General features: G+C 36.6%; 1 long non-coding RNA gene across 2 annotated transcripts in view; it reads right to left on the bottom strand.

Annotated features, from left to right (window-relative positions):
- The window catches only part of LOC113598292 (uncharacterized), a 235814-nt gene that overhangs the window by 208873 nt on the left and 8407 nt on the right, over positions 1 to 18534 (bottom strand). Inside the window, exons 2-3 of one of the 2 annotated variants that reach the window (XR_008296251.1) lie at positions 1347 to 1427; positions 1164 to 1193 (exon numbers count right to left, since the gene is read on the bottom strand). This is a non-coding gene — a long non-coding RNA (uncharacterized LOC113598292). The remainder of the gene's footprint in view (positions 1 to 1163; positions 1194 to 1346; positions 1428 to 18534) is intronic. The other variant, XR_003418969.2, reaches the window with a different exon arrangement.

The following is an 18534-nucleotide window of genomic DNA, read 5'->3' as shown; positions in this document are numbered from 1 at the left end:
TGAAAGCAACACACACACACACACACACAAAGGAGTATGGAAAAATATTTTTTAGAATGGAAGCATGATGGGAATGTATGACTGTTTTCAACTCATGAAGCATATATTACATGCCTACTGCTGGCCAAATTCTGTGCTCAGTGCTAGGATCAAAAAACACTGGTCATCTTCTCAAACTTTTTATGGCCTACAATCAATAAATTTTTATTCTTTTAAGTTAATATTTAAACTTAACCATATGCATGTTAGCCTGTAACATGTACTCATGAAACTACAAAATGTAGACAAGAGACATTTCAGTTCTTGTTTTTGTTCAACAAACTTAGTGAGTCTTTGGGAGGGTTTGAATAAAGGGAGAAAGGTAGCTGCAGCATCAGTCAATAATCTGTCAATAACCTGTTTTCTCGGCTATCTGAACTCCTTGGGGGGAAAAAAAATACATCAAGTAAGAATCTGTTCAACTGCTTGACCATAGTATAATGGATAAAAATGGTATATAATCCTGAAGAATTTTCTAGTTACAATGTATGTTCACATACTTTTCCCCTTTCCATCTTCACATTATGTCTGAGATAGGGAGGGTGTGTATTATCATTATTTTGTAGAAAAGAAACTGAAGTTTGGAGGCTAACCACACACGAAGTGACAACTCTGGGACTGGTCAGTATAGAGACAGTAAGAAATAATAACAATGGGGCCTAAATGCAAATCCTTCTGAAGTTTGGATTGTCAACAAATCTTTTTACCTTCCTACAAATTTGTTTTTGTTTCTTCCATTCGGTAGCTGAGGCTGTTATTCACCTGCCACAATTAAGTCAGCCAAAACATACTGCAGTCAATATTTCTGATGATCTTAGATACTGGTTGAGAAGTAATCAGTTTAACTCCACAGTAAGACAGCTTGGGCATTACAACATTGCTGGCATCTGACTTTTTCTGCCATCAAAGTAAATTAAAACCAAGATATTTGCTGTTGAGGTAAAGAGGGTGTTTGAGTGCTTGAATCACCCAGAGAGGCTATTTATAGGTGTAAAAACTGTTTAAAACATGTCTAATCTCCATGTTACTCAGCCTGTGTACATCATCACTGAATTGTGCAGCAGGATAGAACTGAAGAAATAAATAATTGCAGTAAATTAAAATAAAGAAAATGGTCCATTTACCTCTGCCTTTTCTTGATTCTGCTCTTTAATCTGTAAGAACAGAGGCAGATCACTTATTTCTCTAGAAAGGACACATGGCTGCATTGTATATATTTAACATACAGAAACAGAGTGAACACAGATATACAAAGAGTGTGGATTATAGTAAAGTATGTAGAGCATTGAAAAGAACAAAAGACTTACAGTCAAATTCTGGACTCTAGACCTCCATCCAACACTTGCTGGATGACCTTGATCAAATCACCTCTCAGCCTTAGTTTCCCTCTAGAAGAAAATAAAACGTGAATAATGATAGCATCCTGCCAGATCATGAGCAAAACAAAGTGAAAGCGCTTTGTAAACTACGCAAAGGACTGTACACATGTATCACTTTTAAAGTATTTTTATTATTATTTTCATGATCACAAGGGATTCTTTTTAAATGTAGGTTTTTAAATGCCTGAGAAAATGGGGCAGTCACAGAACCATGACTTTAAACAAACTTTATTTGGGCGCATGACTGACTGGCAATTGTGTGCAATCATTTTAGCTGTCACAGGCCCAGAGAAATGTGGGAGAGCTCTTCCATGAAATGTTTATATTTCATAAACAAAATTATGTGCTTAACAGTCAGAGCGATGGGAGGGTTCCGGCTAATGCATTTTCCAATGTGTGAGGCAGATTATTAATGCGCTCCAGTAGCTGTTAATTTCAGTTTGCCGGAATGATTTATGGGGAGGTAAAGGAGAGAGACATAATCTAATTGAGATCAGAATCACTGTTCTAGCAGCAAGGCACCAGCATGGGCCCTTGGCACAGCAGAATGATTAATATCTAATAAGCAAATAATCCGTTAAATTATTATAAACATTACTTTTGACAACTCTTTTGTTGGCAAATGAAAGAGGGGAAAAAAAGAAACAAAGAAACAAAAGATCTAAAAATCACCACTTTCTCTGATACTGTAAAGGCAGATTTTGTCAGAGCATGGGTGATGGATATCACGACGGATTTGAGTGTTATCAATTTTAAGCACCCTGGGGAGAGATTTTCACCATAACATGAATGACAACCGAACACCCAAAGCAAGATCACTTTTCAGAAACAAAAATGAGTAACACCAGTTCTTAAAGTGTGGTTCCTCTTACACACTTATCATTAGCCTCTAGTAAGTATGCCAGTCCCTTGTCACTATGAAGGTAATCATATGTAGAGCCTAAAAAAGAGAGGTAAACATCCCCTCTCACATCAGTTCCTTTTATTTTTTTTTCTAATATTTCTTTTTTTTAATTTAGTGAAATGCATACAACATAAAATTTACCATCTCAACCATTTTTAAGTGTACAATTCAGTGGCATTAAGTACATTTATATTGTTGTGCAACCATTTCTGTCATTCATTTCCAGAACTTTTTCATTCTTCAAAACTGACAGTCTATACCCACTGAACAACTCCTCATTCCCCTTCTACCCCCATCTCCAGGAAAGCACAATTTTACTTTTGTCTCCATCTACTTTTGACCTCTAGAGAATTCAATTAGTCTAATCATTCAATATTTTTCCTTTTTAGATAGCATGATGGCTCATCCATGTTGTTCCATGTGTCAGAATTTCCCTCCTTTTTAAGGCTTAATAGTATTCCATTGTATGCATATACCATATTTTGATTATCCATTCTTTGTTGATGGACAGTTAGGTCATTTTCACCTTTTGGCTACCATGAATAATGCTGCTATAAAGATGGGTATATACAAATATCTATTTAAATCCTTGCTTTCAATTCTTTTTTTTCCGGCTTTATAGGAGTATAATTGACAAATCTGAAAGATGTTTAAAGTGTACAATGTGATTATTTAATATACATATACATTGTGAAAGGATTCCCCTCAGCAAATTAATTAACACATCAATCACTCCACATAGTTATTACCCTTTTTTGGCAGTGGAGATTGGGAGGGAGAACATTTACATCTACTCTGTGCTGACAGCTCAGAGCCTGGAGCCTGCTTCAGCCCCTCCCCTGCTCATGCTCTGTCTGTCTCTCTCTCTCAAAAATAAACATTAAAAAAAAAAAGGGAACCTCAACCTTATTCATATTATAATTGAAAGTTTGTGCTGTTTTACTAATTTCTACTTCTCCTATCCTCCTGCTCCAGGAAACCACTTTTCTACTCTGACTTCAACTTTTTTTTCTTTTTTTAAGATTCCACATACAAGTAATACTGCGCAGAATTTGTCTTTCTGTCTGGCGTATTTCACTTAGCATAATGCCCTTCAGGTCCATTCATGTTGTCACAAATAACAGGATTTTTTTAAGGCTTAATAATATTTCATTATATATGTATATACATATATAATCACATTTTCTTTTCCTATTCATCCACCAAAAGACACTTAGATTGTTTCCATATCTTACCTATTGTGAATAAGGCTGCATCAAACATTGGAATACAGATATCTCTTCAAGATGGTTTTGTTTCTGGAGAGTATAAAAGTCAACTATGGGGCACCTGGGTGGCTCAGTCTGTTAAGCGTCTGACTTCAACTCAGGTCATGATCTCACAGTTCATGAATTCAAGCCCCTCACCAGGCTCTATGCTAACAGCTCAGAGCCTGGAGCCTGCTTTGGATTCTGTATCTCATTCTCTCTCTGCCCCTTTCCTGCTTGTGCTGTCTCTCAGCACAAGAGACCTATCATTATTCACGTTTTATTTTCTTCTAGAGGGAAACTAAGGCTGAGAGGTGATTTGATCAAGGTCATCCAGCAAGTGTTGGATGGAGGTCTAGAGTCCAGAATTATTTATTTTTGAGAGACAATCTCAAAAATAAATAAATGTAAAGGTGAATCTACAGGAGGGAGTTAAGATGGTGGAAAAGCATGGAGACCCTGAGCTTGTCTTGTCCCTGAAACACAGCTAGATCAGCATCAAACCATTTTGAACACCTAGGAAACTGATCTGAAGATTAACACAACAATCTGCATAACTTGAGCCACAGAACTCTATAGGTACAGGTGCAGAGAGCTGAACTGGGGAAAAGAAAAGCTGCAGAGGGCAGGGAGCTTTTTTTGCAGAGAGAGGACAGAGAAAGGGAAAGGTAGAGACTGCTGTGCACCAGGATCATGGAAGAAAAGTACTCCCCCAAAAGTAGCTGGAGAGAAACAGTGAAAACACTCTCAGGAGAATGAACAAGAAATCTGTTCCCCAAAACCATTGATGGGAAGAAAAACAAGGGTTTCCATACCACCAGGATTCTATAAACAGTGGAGCGCAGAGTGTGAAATTTCAGAGCTCTGTGCCTAGAGGTGCTCTGGTGAGGAAGTGGGATGAATCCCCAGAAGCAGGCAGCGGGGTCTGAGGGGTCCGTGTGCCACACTGGGAGAAGCATTTCCCCTGCTTGGAGTGCATTTGGTAGAGGCCATACAGCCTTCCCACAGGCAAAGCTCCCAGCAGACCCGAGAGCAACCATGTTTGCTGGTATTGGGACAAAGACACTAGAGTGTGGTGAAACCTGGTGCCAGCTGTGTGTTGTGGTTTGCCATGATCTCTGAACTTCTGCCACTGAGCAACTGCACACACGTTTTCTGAGGCAAGCCAGCACCCGGCCATTGCTCAACAAGACTCTCCCCTCAAGAGTTGGTGCAGGTCCAAGCCGCAGGGGTCTCTGAAGTGTAGGGTTTTGAAACACGACCCCAGCTGAGATAAAACTCTGGAGGGAGGTGCTGCCTGGCAGGAGGACAGCTTGGACATGGATAGGGTAGAGGTGGGGAGGGGACAGAGGCCTGAGACAAAGGAGGGGTGCGTGATAACTGGTCCATGAGAGTATTAAGTTCCTGTACCAGAAACTAGGGAACTGGGTGAAGTCACATCCACCTCTCCCCTCATCCACATGGGTACATGCTCATGCACACCACACTGATCCACTCCAATAAACTAAGCAGTGCCACCTAGTGGAGAATGGAGCCATTACACCAAGGCCCAACCAACTGCACCCTCTTAGCATATCCCCTAGAAGATCAGCACAAGTATTTCCACCTGCTTAGTGTGTGGACTATAGAGTCCTTCATAATTCCAGTTCTAGGGGAATGTGGGTGTAACTTCATTCAGGTTTCATTCTCTTTGCTGATTTATTTTTGTTTTCTTTGCTTCTGTTTTTGCTTACTGTTTTCTTTCATCTTTTTTCTTTCTTTCTTTCCTTCCTCATTCTTGGATACAGAGATAAAATTTAATTTTAATTTTTATTTGTTTTACTTTATTTTTATTGTTTTAAATTTTTATTCTATTTCTTTTACTTCATTTTATTCTATTTTATTGTATAATTTTTTTAATTTTTAATTTTTTTCTTACTTTTTTTTCTTTCACTTTTTTCTCTATTCTATCAAGTTTCCCTAAACAAACAGACCAAAACACACCCAGGATATAGCCTCATTTATTTGATTTTTTTTGTTTTATTTTTTAATTTTTCAATTTTTATTTTTTACTTTATTTTTTTTCTTCCTCCAAAATGACAAAACAAAGGAAATCACCCCAAAAGAAAGAACAGGAAGAAATGACTGCCAAGGACTTAATCAACACAGATATAAGCAAGATGTCTAAACTAGAATTCAGAACCACAATAATAAAACTAGCTAGGGTTGAAAAAAGCATGAAATCTCTTTCTGTGGAGGTAAAAGAAATAAAATTTGGTCAGGACAAAATTAAAAAATGCTATAACTGAGATGCAATCTTGAATGGTTGCCATGGCAGCAAGGATGGATGAAGCAGAGCAGCGAATCAGCAATTTAGAAGATAAAATTATGGAGAATAATTAAGCATTAAAAAAAAGGAAACAAAGGCAAAAGATCACAATTCAAGACACAGAGAATTCAGTGACTTATTAAAAAGGAATAATATCTGAATCATAGGAGTCACAGAAAATGAAGAGAGAAAGGGGCAGAAGGTTTATGTGAGCAAATTATAGCATAAAACTTTCCTAATCTGAGGAAAGATACAGATATCAAAATCCAAGAAGCACAGAGAACTCCCATTAGATTCAACAAAACCAACCATCACCAAGGCATATCATAGTCAAATTCACAAAATACACAGACAAGGAAAGAATAATGAAAGCAGCAAGGGGGAAAAAGTCCTTAACCTATAGGGGAAAACAAATCAGGTTCGCAGCAGACCTATCCACAGAAACTTGGCAGACCCAAAAGGAGTGGCAGGATACATTCAATGTGCTGCACTGGAAAAATATGCAGCCAACAATTCTTTATCCAGCAGGGTTATCATTCAAAATAGAAGGAGAGATAGCGTTTCCCAGACAAACAGAAAGTAAAGGAGTGTGTGACCACTAAAGCAGCCCTGCAAGAAATTTTAAGGGGGACCCTTTCAGTGGTGAAAAGACAAAACCAAAAAAGACTAAAAGCAACAAAGACTAGAAAGGACCACAGAACATCACCAAAAACACCAACTCAACAGGCAACACAATGGTGCTAAATTCATATCTTTCAGTGCTCACTCTAAATGTCAATGGACCAAATGCTCCAATCAAAAGACACAGGGTATGAGAATGGGTAAGAAAATAAAACCCATATATATGCTGCTTATATGAGACTCATTTTAGACCTAAAGACACCTGCAAATTGAAAGTAAGGGGATGGAGAACCATCTATCATGCTAATGGTTGATAAAAGACAGCTGGAGTAGCCATACTTATATCAAACAAACTAGATTTTAAAATAAAGATTGTAACAAGAGATGAAAAAGGGCATTACATTGTAATTAAGAGTCTATCCACCAAGAAAACCTAACATTGTAAAATATTTATTCCCCCATGTGGAGCACACAAATATATGAATCAATTAATCACAAACATAAAGAAACTCATTGATAATAATACCATAATAGTAGGGGACTTCAACACCCCACTTACACCAATGGACAGATCATCTAAGCAGAAAATCAACAAGAAAACAATGGCTTTGAATGACACAGTGGAACTGATGGACTTAACAGACATATTCAAGACATTTCTTCTTAACGAAGCAGAATACACATTCTTCTTGAGTGCACATGGAACATTCTTCAACATAGATCACATAGTGGGTCACAAATCAGCCATCAACCGGCACAAAAAGACAGAGATCATATCTTGCATATTTGCAGACCACAACATTATGAAAATTGAAATCAACCACAAGAAAAAACTTGGGAAGATCATGCATATTTTGAGATTAAAGTACATCCTACTAAAGAATGAATGGGTTAACCAAAAACTTAAAGAGGAAATTAAAAAGTACATGGAAGCCAATGAAAATGAAAACATGATAGCCCCAAAATTCTGGGATGCAGCAAATGTGGTCATAAGAGGGAAGGATATAGCAATCCAGGTCTTCCTAAAAAAGGAAAAAGGTCTCAAATACACAACCTAACCTTACACCTAAAAGAGCTGGAAAAAGAACAGCAAATAAAGCCCCAAACCACCAAAAGAAAGGAAATAATAAAGATTAGAGCAAGAATCAATGATATAAAAAAAAAAAAAAGCAGTAGAACAGATCAATGAAACCAGGAGCTGGTTCTTGGAGAGAACAAACAAAATTAATAAACCTCTAAGCAGACTGATCAAAAAGAAAAGGAAAAGACCCAAATAAATAAAATCACAAATGAAAGAGGAGAGTTCACAACCAACACCATAGAAATACAAACAATAAGAGAATATTATGAGCAATTATAAGCCAACAAATTGGGCAATCTAGAAGAAATGGACAAATTCCTAGAAACATATAAACTGCAAAAACTGAAACAGGAAGAAATAGAATATTTGAACAGACCCATATCCAGTAAAGAAATCGAATCAGAATCAAAACTCTCCCAACAAACAGGAGTCCAGGACCAGATGGCTTTCCTGGGAAATTCTACCAAACATTTAAAGAAGACTTAATACCTATTCTTTTGAAGTTGTTCCAAAAAATAGAAATGGAAGGAAAACTTCCAAATTCATTCTACAAGGCCAGCATTACCTTGATTCTAAAACCAAATACCCCACTAAAAAGGAGAACTACAGTTCAATTTCCCTGATGAAAATGGATGCAAAAATTCTTAACAAGACACTAGCAAACTGGATCCAACAATACATTAAAAGAATTATTCACCACAACCAAGTGGGATATATTCCTGGGATGCAGGGCTGGTTTAATACCTGCAAACCAATCAATGTAATATGTAACATTAATAAAAGAAAGAATAAGAACCACATGATCCTCTCAATAGATGCTGAAAAAGCATTTGACAAAATACAGCATCCTTTCTTGATAAAAAAAAAAACCCTCGAGAAAGTAGGGATAGAAGGAACATACATCAAGATCATAAAGGCCATATACAAAAGACCCACAGCTAATATCATTCTCAATAGGGAAAAACTGAGAGCTTTCTCCCTAGGGTCAGGAACGTGACAAGGATGTCCACTCTCACCACTGTTACTCAACAAAGTGTTCAGAGTCGTAGCTTCAGCAATCAGACAACACAAAGAAATAAAAGGCATCCAAATTGGCAAGGAAGAAGTCAAACATCCACTCTTGGCAGATATAATACTCTTTGTGGAAAACCCAAAACACTCCACCAAAAGACTGCTAGAACTGATCCATGAATTCAGCAAAGTCACAGGATATAAAATCAATGTACAGAAATCAGTTGAATTTCCATACACCAAAAATGAAGCAACAGAAAAGAGAAATCAAGGAATTGATCCCATTTACAATTCCACCAAAAACCATAAAATACCTAGGAATAAACCTGACCAAAGAGATGAAAATTCTATACACTGAAAATTAGAAAGCTTATGAAAGAAACTGAAGAAGACACAAAACAACGGAAAAATATTCCATGCTCATGGGTTGGAAAAACAAATATTGTTAAAATGTCGATATTACCCAAAGCAATCTACATGTCCAATGCAATCCCTATCAAAATAACGCCACCATTCTTCCCAGAGCTAGAACAAATAATTCTAAAATTTGTATAGAACCAGAAAAGACCCCACACAGCCAAAGCAATCCTGAAAAAGAAAACCAAAGCTGGAGGCATCACAATTCCAGACTTCAAACTGTATTACAAAGCTGTAATCATCAAGACAGTATGGTTCTGGCACAAGAACAGACACATAGATCAATGGAACAGAATAGAGAACCCAGAAATGGACCCACAAACATATGGCCAACTAATCTTTGACAAGGCAGGAAAAAATATCCAATGGAAAAAAGACAGTTTCTTCAGCAAATAGTGTTGGGAAAACTGGACAGCAACATGTAGAAGAATGAACCTGGACCACTTTCCTACACCATACACAAAAATAAATTCAAATGGATGAAAGACCTAAACGTAAGACAGGAAGCCATCAAAATCCTAGAGAAGAAAACATGCAACAACCTTTTTGACCCAAGCTGCAGCAACTTCTTACTTGACATGTCTCCAGAGGCAAGGGAAACAAAAACAAAAATGAACTATTGGGACCTCATCAAGATAAAAACTTCTGCACAGTGAAGAAAACAATCAGCAAAACTAAAAGGCAACCGACAGAAAGGGAGAAGATATTTGCAAATGACATATCAGATAAAGTGTTAGTATCCAAAATCTATAAAGAATTTATCAAACTCAACACCCAAAAAGCAAATAATCCAGTGAAGAAATGTGCAGAAGAGATGAATAGACACTTTTCCAAAGAAGACATCCAGATAGCTGATAGACACATGAAAACATGCTCAACATCACTCATCATCAGGGAAATACAAATCAAAACTACAATGAGATACTACCTCACAGCTGTCAGAATGGCTAAAATTAACAACTCAGGCAACAACAGATGTCAGCAAGGATGTGGAGAAAGAGGAACTCTTTTGACTCTTTTGCACTGCTGGTGGGAATGCAAACTGGTGCAGCCACTCTGGAAAACAGTATGGAGGTTCCTCAAAAAATTAAAAATAGAATTACCCTACGACCCAGCAAATGCACTAGTAGGTATTTATCCAAAGGATACAGTAGTGCTAATTTGAAGGGGCACAACACACCCCAATGTTTATAGCAGCACTATCGACAATAGCCAAAGTATGGAAAGAATCCAAGTGTTCATCTACGGATGAATGGATAAAGAAGATGTGGCGTGTGTGTGTGTGTATATATACATATATATATATATATATATATATATATATATATATATATATATATATGGAGTATTACTCAGCAATCAAAAAGAATGAAATCTTGCCATTTGCAACAACATGGGTGGAACTAGAGAGTATTATGCTAAGCAAATTAAGTCAGTTAAAGACATATATCATATGATTTCACTCATATGTGGAATTTAAGATACAAAACAAATGAACATAAGGGAAGGGAAGCAAAAATAAAAAAAACTGAGGGTTGCTGGTGGGGTCTTGGGTGGGGGGAAGAGCCAAAGAGGTGAGGGGCAATAAGGAGGACACTTGTTGGGATGAGCACTGGTTGTTATATGTAAGTGATGAATCCATAAATTCTATTCTGAAGTTATTATTACACTATATGTTAACTAACTTGGATTTAAATTACAAAAAAAATTTTTCAAGATGGTTTTGTCTCTTTTGTATATATACCCAGAAGTGGGATTTCTGGATCATATGGTAGTTCTATTTTTAATTTCTTGAGGAACCTCCATACTGTTTTCCATAGTGGCTATATCAATTTACATTCCTAGCAACAATGCACAAGAGTTTCCTTTTCTCCACATCCTTGTCAGCATTTGTTATTTTGTGTCTTTTTGATAATAGGTATTCTAACAGGTATAAGGTGGTATCTCATTGTTTGTAGTTGGCATTTCCCTCATTATTAGTGATGTTGAGCACCTTTTCATACACCCTTTGGCCATTTGTGTGTCTTCTTTGGAAAAAAATTCTAGTTAGGTCTTTGTCCATTTTTTAATTGGGGGTTGGGGTTTTGTGGGGGTTTTTTTGCTATAGATTTGTATGAGTTCCTCATATATTCCCATTGCACAGCTTGCCATTTAAGTTTGTTGATGGTTTCCTTTTCTGTGCAGAAATCTTTGATGTAGTCTCACTTGTTTATTTTTGCATTTTTTGCCTTTACTTTTGCTGTGAAATCAAAAAAAAAAAATCATTGCCAAGATAGATATCAAGGAATATATCTCTTATGTTTTCCCCTAGAAGTTTCATGTCTTTTCACTTCTTACATTCAAGTTTTTTTTCTTGTTTTTAATGTTTGTTTATTTTTTAGAGAGAAACAGAGCACAATCAGGTGAGAGGCAGAGAGAGAGGAGATACAGAAGCCAAAGCAGGCTCCAGGCTCCGAGCCTCTAGCATAGAGCTCAATGTGGGATTTAAACTCACAAACCATGAGATCATGACCTAAGCTGAGGCCAGATGCTTAACTGACTGAGCCACCCAGGTGTCCCTATATTTAAGTTTTTAATCAATTTCAATTAATTTTTGTGTATGGTGTAAGATAGTTTCATTCTTTTGCATATAGCTGTCCAGTTTTCCCAACACAATTTACTGAGACTCTTTTCCCCACTGTGTATTCTTGGTTCCTTTGTCTTAAATTAATTGACCATATCTGCATGAGTTTATTTCTGGGCTCTCTATTCTGGTCTATTAATTTATGTGTCTCTTTTTATGCATTATCATACTGTTTTTGATTACTGTAGCTTTGTAATATAGTTTGAAATCAGGAAGTCTGATGCCTCCAGATTTGTTCTTTCTCAATACTGATCTGGCTACTCGTGGTATTTTGTGGTTCCATACAAATTTGGGTTTTTTCTATTTCTATAAAAAAAATACCATTGCTTTGAATCTGTGGATCAATTGGGGATAGTATTTTAACAATATTTTAATAACATTAATTCCTCCAATTCATGAACACAGAATGTCTTTCTAATTATTTATGCCTTCTTCATGCCTCTCATCAATGTATTATAGTTTTCAGTGTACAGATTTTTTTATCTCCTTGGTTAAATTTCCTGTTTTCAATTCTCTAGGGTATATATGCCCAGAAGTGGAATTGCTAGGTCAGATGACAATGCCATTTTTAATTTGATCAGGAACCACCATACCGTTTTCCATAGCCTCTGCACCATTTTACATTCCCACAGCAATACAAAATGGTTTCAATTTCTCCACATCCTTGCCAACACTTGTTATTTTCTGCTGTTTTTGTTTTCAATAATAGCCATCCTAATGGTTCTGAGGTAGTTTCTTCTTAAACAGGTCAAGTTATTTAATCCAGCTGTGTTATTGCCAAAGCAGTAAAAACTACTTTAGTCTTGGGCCTGCTCGGGGACTTTTGCCCTTTCTACAGTACAATATGTATTTAGTGTCTACATGATGACAAATACAGACCCCCTGAGTACACATCAACTAGCTGAGGAGAAAAAACCATACTGAAATGAGTAAAGAACAGGAAAAGAAACCCCTGAAGAGGTCAGAAGGGAGTATGTGCATTTGATCAGGTGCATGCATGTACAGCCTTTTTCACCATGACCCAGAAATCCCAAAGCTGTTATTAAGAAGGACTCTCGTGCACCCTTCAAGCCTTATTTCATCTTCCTCTACTTCTTCTTTAAAAATTCCCTCTGGACCTCTATGTCTCCAAGATTAATCATGGCTGTTTGAAGCAGCACACCATTGCCCATTCCATTTCCTGCCCCATCTCCTCATCCTGATCACAAATCTAAATCAATAGTCTTCCCTAGTGAAATAATTAATTCCTCACTGTATCAGTGTAAAATATCTGAAGTCTAAGAAGAGCAACTCAGACACCTATGGGCGTGGTGGCTCTAACCTCTTGTCTCCCACTCTATTATTGACATTCTCTAGGGCATAGACAAACTCATATCATTTCTCTTTGCCTCAATTTCTTCTTTCATAGAGAGGGAACAACAGAATTAAGTCACTAATTATGTTGAGATTTTTTTTTATGTTGAGATCTAATATGGAGACTGAAGCCTGCTTTGAGACTTTAAGATATCTCTAACATTACAATTAGCATTAAAGCTAATATTAGTAATCTAAGAATTTATTAGCCCAGGGGAAACATGAATAGACTTGGGATTATGAAAGATCTACCAAGGAATGGGTAATTAAATATTTGGGACATGCGTTTATATATAATGTACAAATCTTTTCCCAATGATAATAAAGTCATCACAAAATGTCTAGTTAGGTAATACTACCACAGATGCTGTACGAAATCATTTGTCATCAGTCTGGGTTGTCTTCATAGAGCTTATTAAATCTAAACAATAGAACAGTAAAGAAACAATATCTACATTTCTAATGAGAGAGCAAAATTGGCAAAGCAAGAACTTTCAAGTATTCCTAAAATCTTACTGATAATGTTTTTAGAGATATTCCCAGAATACTATGATAGTATATTTCAACCTTTTTCCTGAAATTCATCATGTAAGATGTGTCTCTGTCAAGGATGCCAGAAGAGGACATCTCTCTTCACACTTAAATTCCACACTACACACACAAAAATGGTTCTAAATTCTTTCAAAACTCTCTAGATGTACACTACGAAAGCCAGCCAAAAAGATAATCAAATTTCTAGACAATCCGTCCATTCTTGCTTCCTCAGAATCCCTGAATAATTCACAGTGACATTTCTCCCTCACAATCACTAAAGGATTGAAGTTGGAAATAATATTTAGAAATCCCTAGCCCAAGCCTTTATATTATACCTCTTGATTATGGGAGAAGATACCTCCTCTAAAGGTTACAGACTGGCCACCATAAAATTCTAAGGGTATCATCTTTGCAAAAACTTAAGAGTTTGAGAATCTCCCCTAAGGCCACTAAATCAGCTCTCCCCTAAGGTATATAAAAAACCTTATAAATATCAGAGCTTGAAGACACCTTAGAAACATTTTCCAGATGTAGAAGGTAGGGCTTACAGAAGTCAACAAAGTTTATAAGTGACAGAGCCACGACTATAAACAAGAGCTCAAGTCAATCCACAAACCTTTCCGCTTCTCCACACTGCTTTCTCACCAATTCTAGCTGATTATCACTTATTATTGCTTTTTCCTGCTCATTCAACAAATTTAACTGGTTGAATAAAACACATTTGAACTTAATTCATTCAATCACTGAGCACTTACTACATGCCATGTACTCTGCTAAGCATTAGAGTCAGCACCATGAGTGTGGCAGACCTGTCCTCATGCATTCATACTCCAGCAGAGAAGAAAGGAATTAAGCAAGTAAACAAAAGTTTTAAGTAGAATCACACATCATGATAAGTGCTATACAGTTATAAGATAGTCACTAGGAAAAACAAATTTACATTTGGGTGGTCAGAAAAAAACTCTCTGAATAGGTGCCATTCAAACCGAAGTGAAATGTGCAAACATACAAAGAACTGGGAAAGAGTGTTGCAAGCTGACGGACTAGCATAAAGGAAAGTCTCCTGGCACAAAAGGACCTGGTGGGTCAGACGACCAGAAGAGAGTCCAGTGTGGCTGGGATGCAGTGAGAAAGGCAAAAAGAGGTATAAAGTGAGGTTATAGAGGGAGACTGAAGCCAGAGCAACCAGGATCATGTAGGCCATTTTATAAGGTTTGGTTTCATTTGAAGAGTAATGGAAAATCACTGAAGGTTTAAGCACATAGATGATGTGATCTGCTTTATGTTTTGAAAAGATCACCCACAGCAACAAATGGGTAGAAAACAGAGTACAAAGAAGTGAGTATGGAATCAGGAAGAAAAGACAAGGCTCCAGCAATGCCCAGTTGAGAAATGAAGTAGAGCTGGTAAGAGCTGGAGATGTATAAAGTGAGTACAGGAAATAGACTAAGGATGACTCTTAGGTAAAGTCATGAGATGGTGCAAGCTAGTAAACTGAAGAAATTTGCTGTCACTTTGCTTAGTCACCTGATGGTGAAAACTTCAGGGATGTGTTGCTCTGTAAAGCCAGAGGCGTAACTAGAAATTAGAAATATCTATGACACCACCAAGAGAATGACCTAAAGAGGTTCATCCATCTCTCCTATTGCTAAGCATGATTCCCCCATCAATACCGAAAAGAATGGAAGAACATGTCCCTGCATTAATTACAGAGCATTGATTATAATCAGCTCATTTTGGCAATTCCACACCCCTCACTCCAGAGCTTTCCAAATGCCTGCCAAGTAGCCAGCAATTCACTCGTTAAGACCTTCAGAGAGCCTATAATCTAGTATAGATGCACTAAAAATTTAAGTAAGTGGGAGAAAGAATTCTGGACAAGGTGTGCACTTTTGAACATCATCATATAACACACTATCAACATTTTAACACTTTGAACAAAATATCCATACTTTCCTATTTCACAGTTACATACCTAAATGAAAATTTACTCTTTTTCTGCACATAATCCAAATATGACTAGCCTCCAAAAAAAGTGTTTTATGGTACTTCCGAGAGCAACACCTATATACATTACAATAAAAAAAGCACACTTGGTATTTGCATAGAACCATATGTTTTAAAAGCACTTTTACATACATTAGTTTAAACCATCTGGCAATATCAGTTAAGTCAAGAGAACAGATAATATTATCCTTTATTTTCAGCTGAAGACATTATGGAGAAAAACTTCTGACTGAATTTAAAATGTTTATATCCTTTGCTCTACTAATTCCACAATTTACCCTAAGGAAATAATTAGAAATGACAAAGACATTTATGTATAGGCTGTACACTGAAGTATTACTAAAAAAGTAAAACACTGAAAACTTAATTTCCCCAAAATAAGGAACTGCCTAAATAAATTATGGTATGTGTGGTGAAATATTATGTAGGCATAAAAAATGATTTTGTTCAAATAGTTAACAATATCAAGATGTGATAATGACATAACACTCATAAAAGCAATAAGGTTAAAAATCTATATATGTAGTTGTTGGTTCTCAAATTGGCTCCCATCCATTGAAGGCAGGGAGACCCAAGAAAGAGGCAGACAACTCCAGATTGGTAGGTAGCAGGTTAATAAACAAGAGAACTTACTTAGGAAGCTTCCCTTAGGCAGCTGCAAGACAAACAGATCTCTGCACCTGTCTGTCAGAATCTTAGAAGTTTATATAGGGGCCTGAATAGGATTTAGTCACATATATTGTCCACATGGTCTCAACACATTGCTCTCTCAAGGCTGTGTCCTTGGGGCAGCTTCTGGCATGGGGAAGACAAGTATAACACACATTCCAGGGAAAGGAGAGGGAGTGATTGCCTACGTCCAGCTCACAGGTCAATTAGTAGTCATGTCCTCTGGATTACCTCCTCCAACAGTAGTAAAAATATTTCAAGTGTGTTAAAAAGTAAGTACATGTATATGTCCAGAGAAATATCTAAAAGGAAATAAACCAAAATTAAGAGTAATTATTTTTCAGTGATTGAATTGTGGTGTGGGTTCAGAGAAGGGAAATAATGACCCAAGTTCTCACAACTGATAATGATAGTATTTATTGAATATTCCCTAAGAATTTTGCAATAATTAACTCATTTAGTCCTCAGAATCTCATGAGAAAGAAATTATTTTTTCACATTGTACAAATGAAGAAACTGAGGCACAGGTGGTTAATTTGCCCAAAGCAACAAAGTTGCTACAGAGCAAAACTCGAATTAGGACATCAATCTTCTGATTTTACCTCAGGTGTCTTTTCCCAGTCATTAAGCTGATTTCCATCATACTATTCCAGCTGAGGTATTACCAGAGGGTATCTATGGTGATGCACAGGAAACTATCCACAATTCCTCCCAGAGAAAATTATTTATTCCAATTTTCAGCTAGCTCAAGAGATTTTCATGTACTTTTCCATTTGCAGGTTACCCGCCAAGACATTACAGACCTACTCATGTAAAGCTGTTTCCAGTCAATTCAGAAGGCACGTCTTTGGTGTAACCATTTAATCATTCCCAGATAACTCTAGGGGTTTCCTCAGCATGAAAGACTCCAGAATTTCTGTCATCCATTCTCATCTTTCCACCAATCTACGACCAACAGAATATTTTTACTGAATACAAAAAGCTTTTGCCCATTAAGCCTACTTTTAAAAATAATTAGTGACCCAAAGAAATTTACACATTTAATGAAGTCTCTATCAAAATACCAATGGCATTTTTCACAGAGCTAGAGTAAACAATCATAAAATTTGTATGGAACCACAAAAGAAAAGAAAAGAAAAACTGGAGGCATCACAATTCTAGACTTCAAAATATACTACAAAGCGATAGTAATCAAACAGCATAGTACTGGCATAAAAACAGACACATAGTTCAATGGAACATATTAGAAAACCTAGAAAACATATTAGAAAACCTAGAAATAAACCCACAACTATATGGTCAATTTACCTTTCACAAAGCAGGAGAGAATATCCAATGGGAAAAGAATAGCCTCTTCAACAAATGGTGTTGGTAAAACTGGACAGCAACATGAAAAAGAATAAAACTGGACCACTTTCTTATACCATACACAAAAATAAATTCAAAATGGATTAAAGACCTAAATCTGAGGCCTGAACCCATAAAAACCCTAGAAGAGAACACAGGCAGTAATCTCTTTGACATAAGCCATAGTAACTTCCTTCTAGATATGTCTCCTAAGGAAAAGGAAACAAAAGCAAAAATAAGCAATTGGGACTACATCAAAATAAAAAGCTTATGCACAGTGAAGAAAACAATCAACAAAACCAAAGGGCAACCTATTGAATGAAAGAAGATATTTGCAAATGACATATCTGATAAAGGGTCAGTATCCAAAATATAAAGAACTTATACAACCCCACAACCAAATAATCCAATTAAAAAATGGACAGAAGACAAACATTTCTCGAAAGAAGACATCCAGATGGCCAACAGACACATGAAAAGATACTAATCATCACTTACCATCAAGGAAATGTAAATCAAAACTGCAATGATATACGACCTCACACCTGTCAGAATGGCTACAACCAACAACACAAGAAACAGCAGGTGTTAGCAAGGATGTGGAGAAAAAGGAATCCTTGTGCATAATTGGTGGGGATGCAAACTTGTGCAGCCACTCTGGAAAACAGTATGGAGTTTCCTCAAAAGTTAGAAATAGAACTACCATACCATCCAGCAATTGCAAAACACTAATTCAAAGGGATACATGCACCCCAATGTTTATAGCAGCATTATTTACAACAGCCAAAATATGAAAGCAGCAAGTATATATGTATGTATGTTATGTATCAGGACCTGAGCCAAAGCCAAAAGTCAGATATTCAACAGACTTAGCTACCCAGGCACCCCTTATTTGAAATATTTTTAAAGTTTTAAAGCTTTAAAATGTCTAAGAGTATGGTAGAAAGTTCATTTGCTATCACAAAAATTATACATTAAGTTTTTATTTAAATTC

Source organism: Acinonyx jubatus, chromosome B1 (assembly GCF_027475565.1).
Source record: "Acinonyx jubatus isolate Ajub_Pintada_27869175 chromosome B1, VMU_Ajub_asm_v1.0, whole genome shotgun sequence".
Lineage (NCBI taxonomy): Eukaryota > Metazoa > Chordata > Mammalia > Carnivora > Felidae > Acinonyx > Acinonyx jubatus.
The sequence above is the reverse complement of the archived record's forward strand: the minus strand, read 5'-3'. Positions and strand labels throughout refer to the sequence as shown.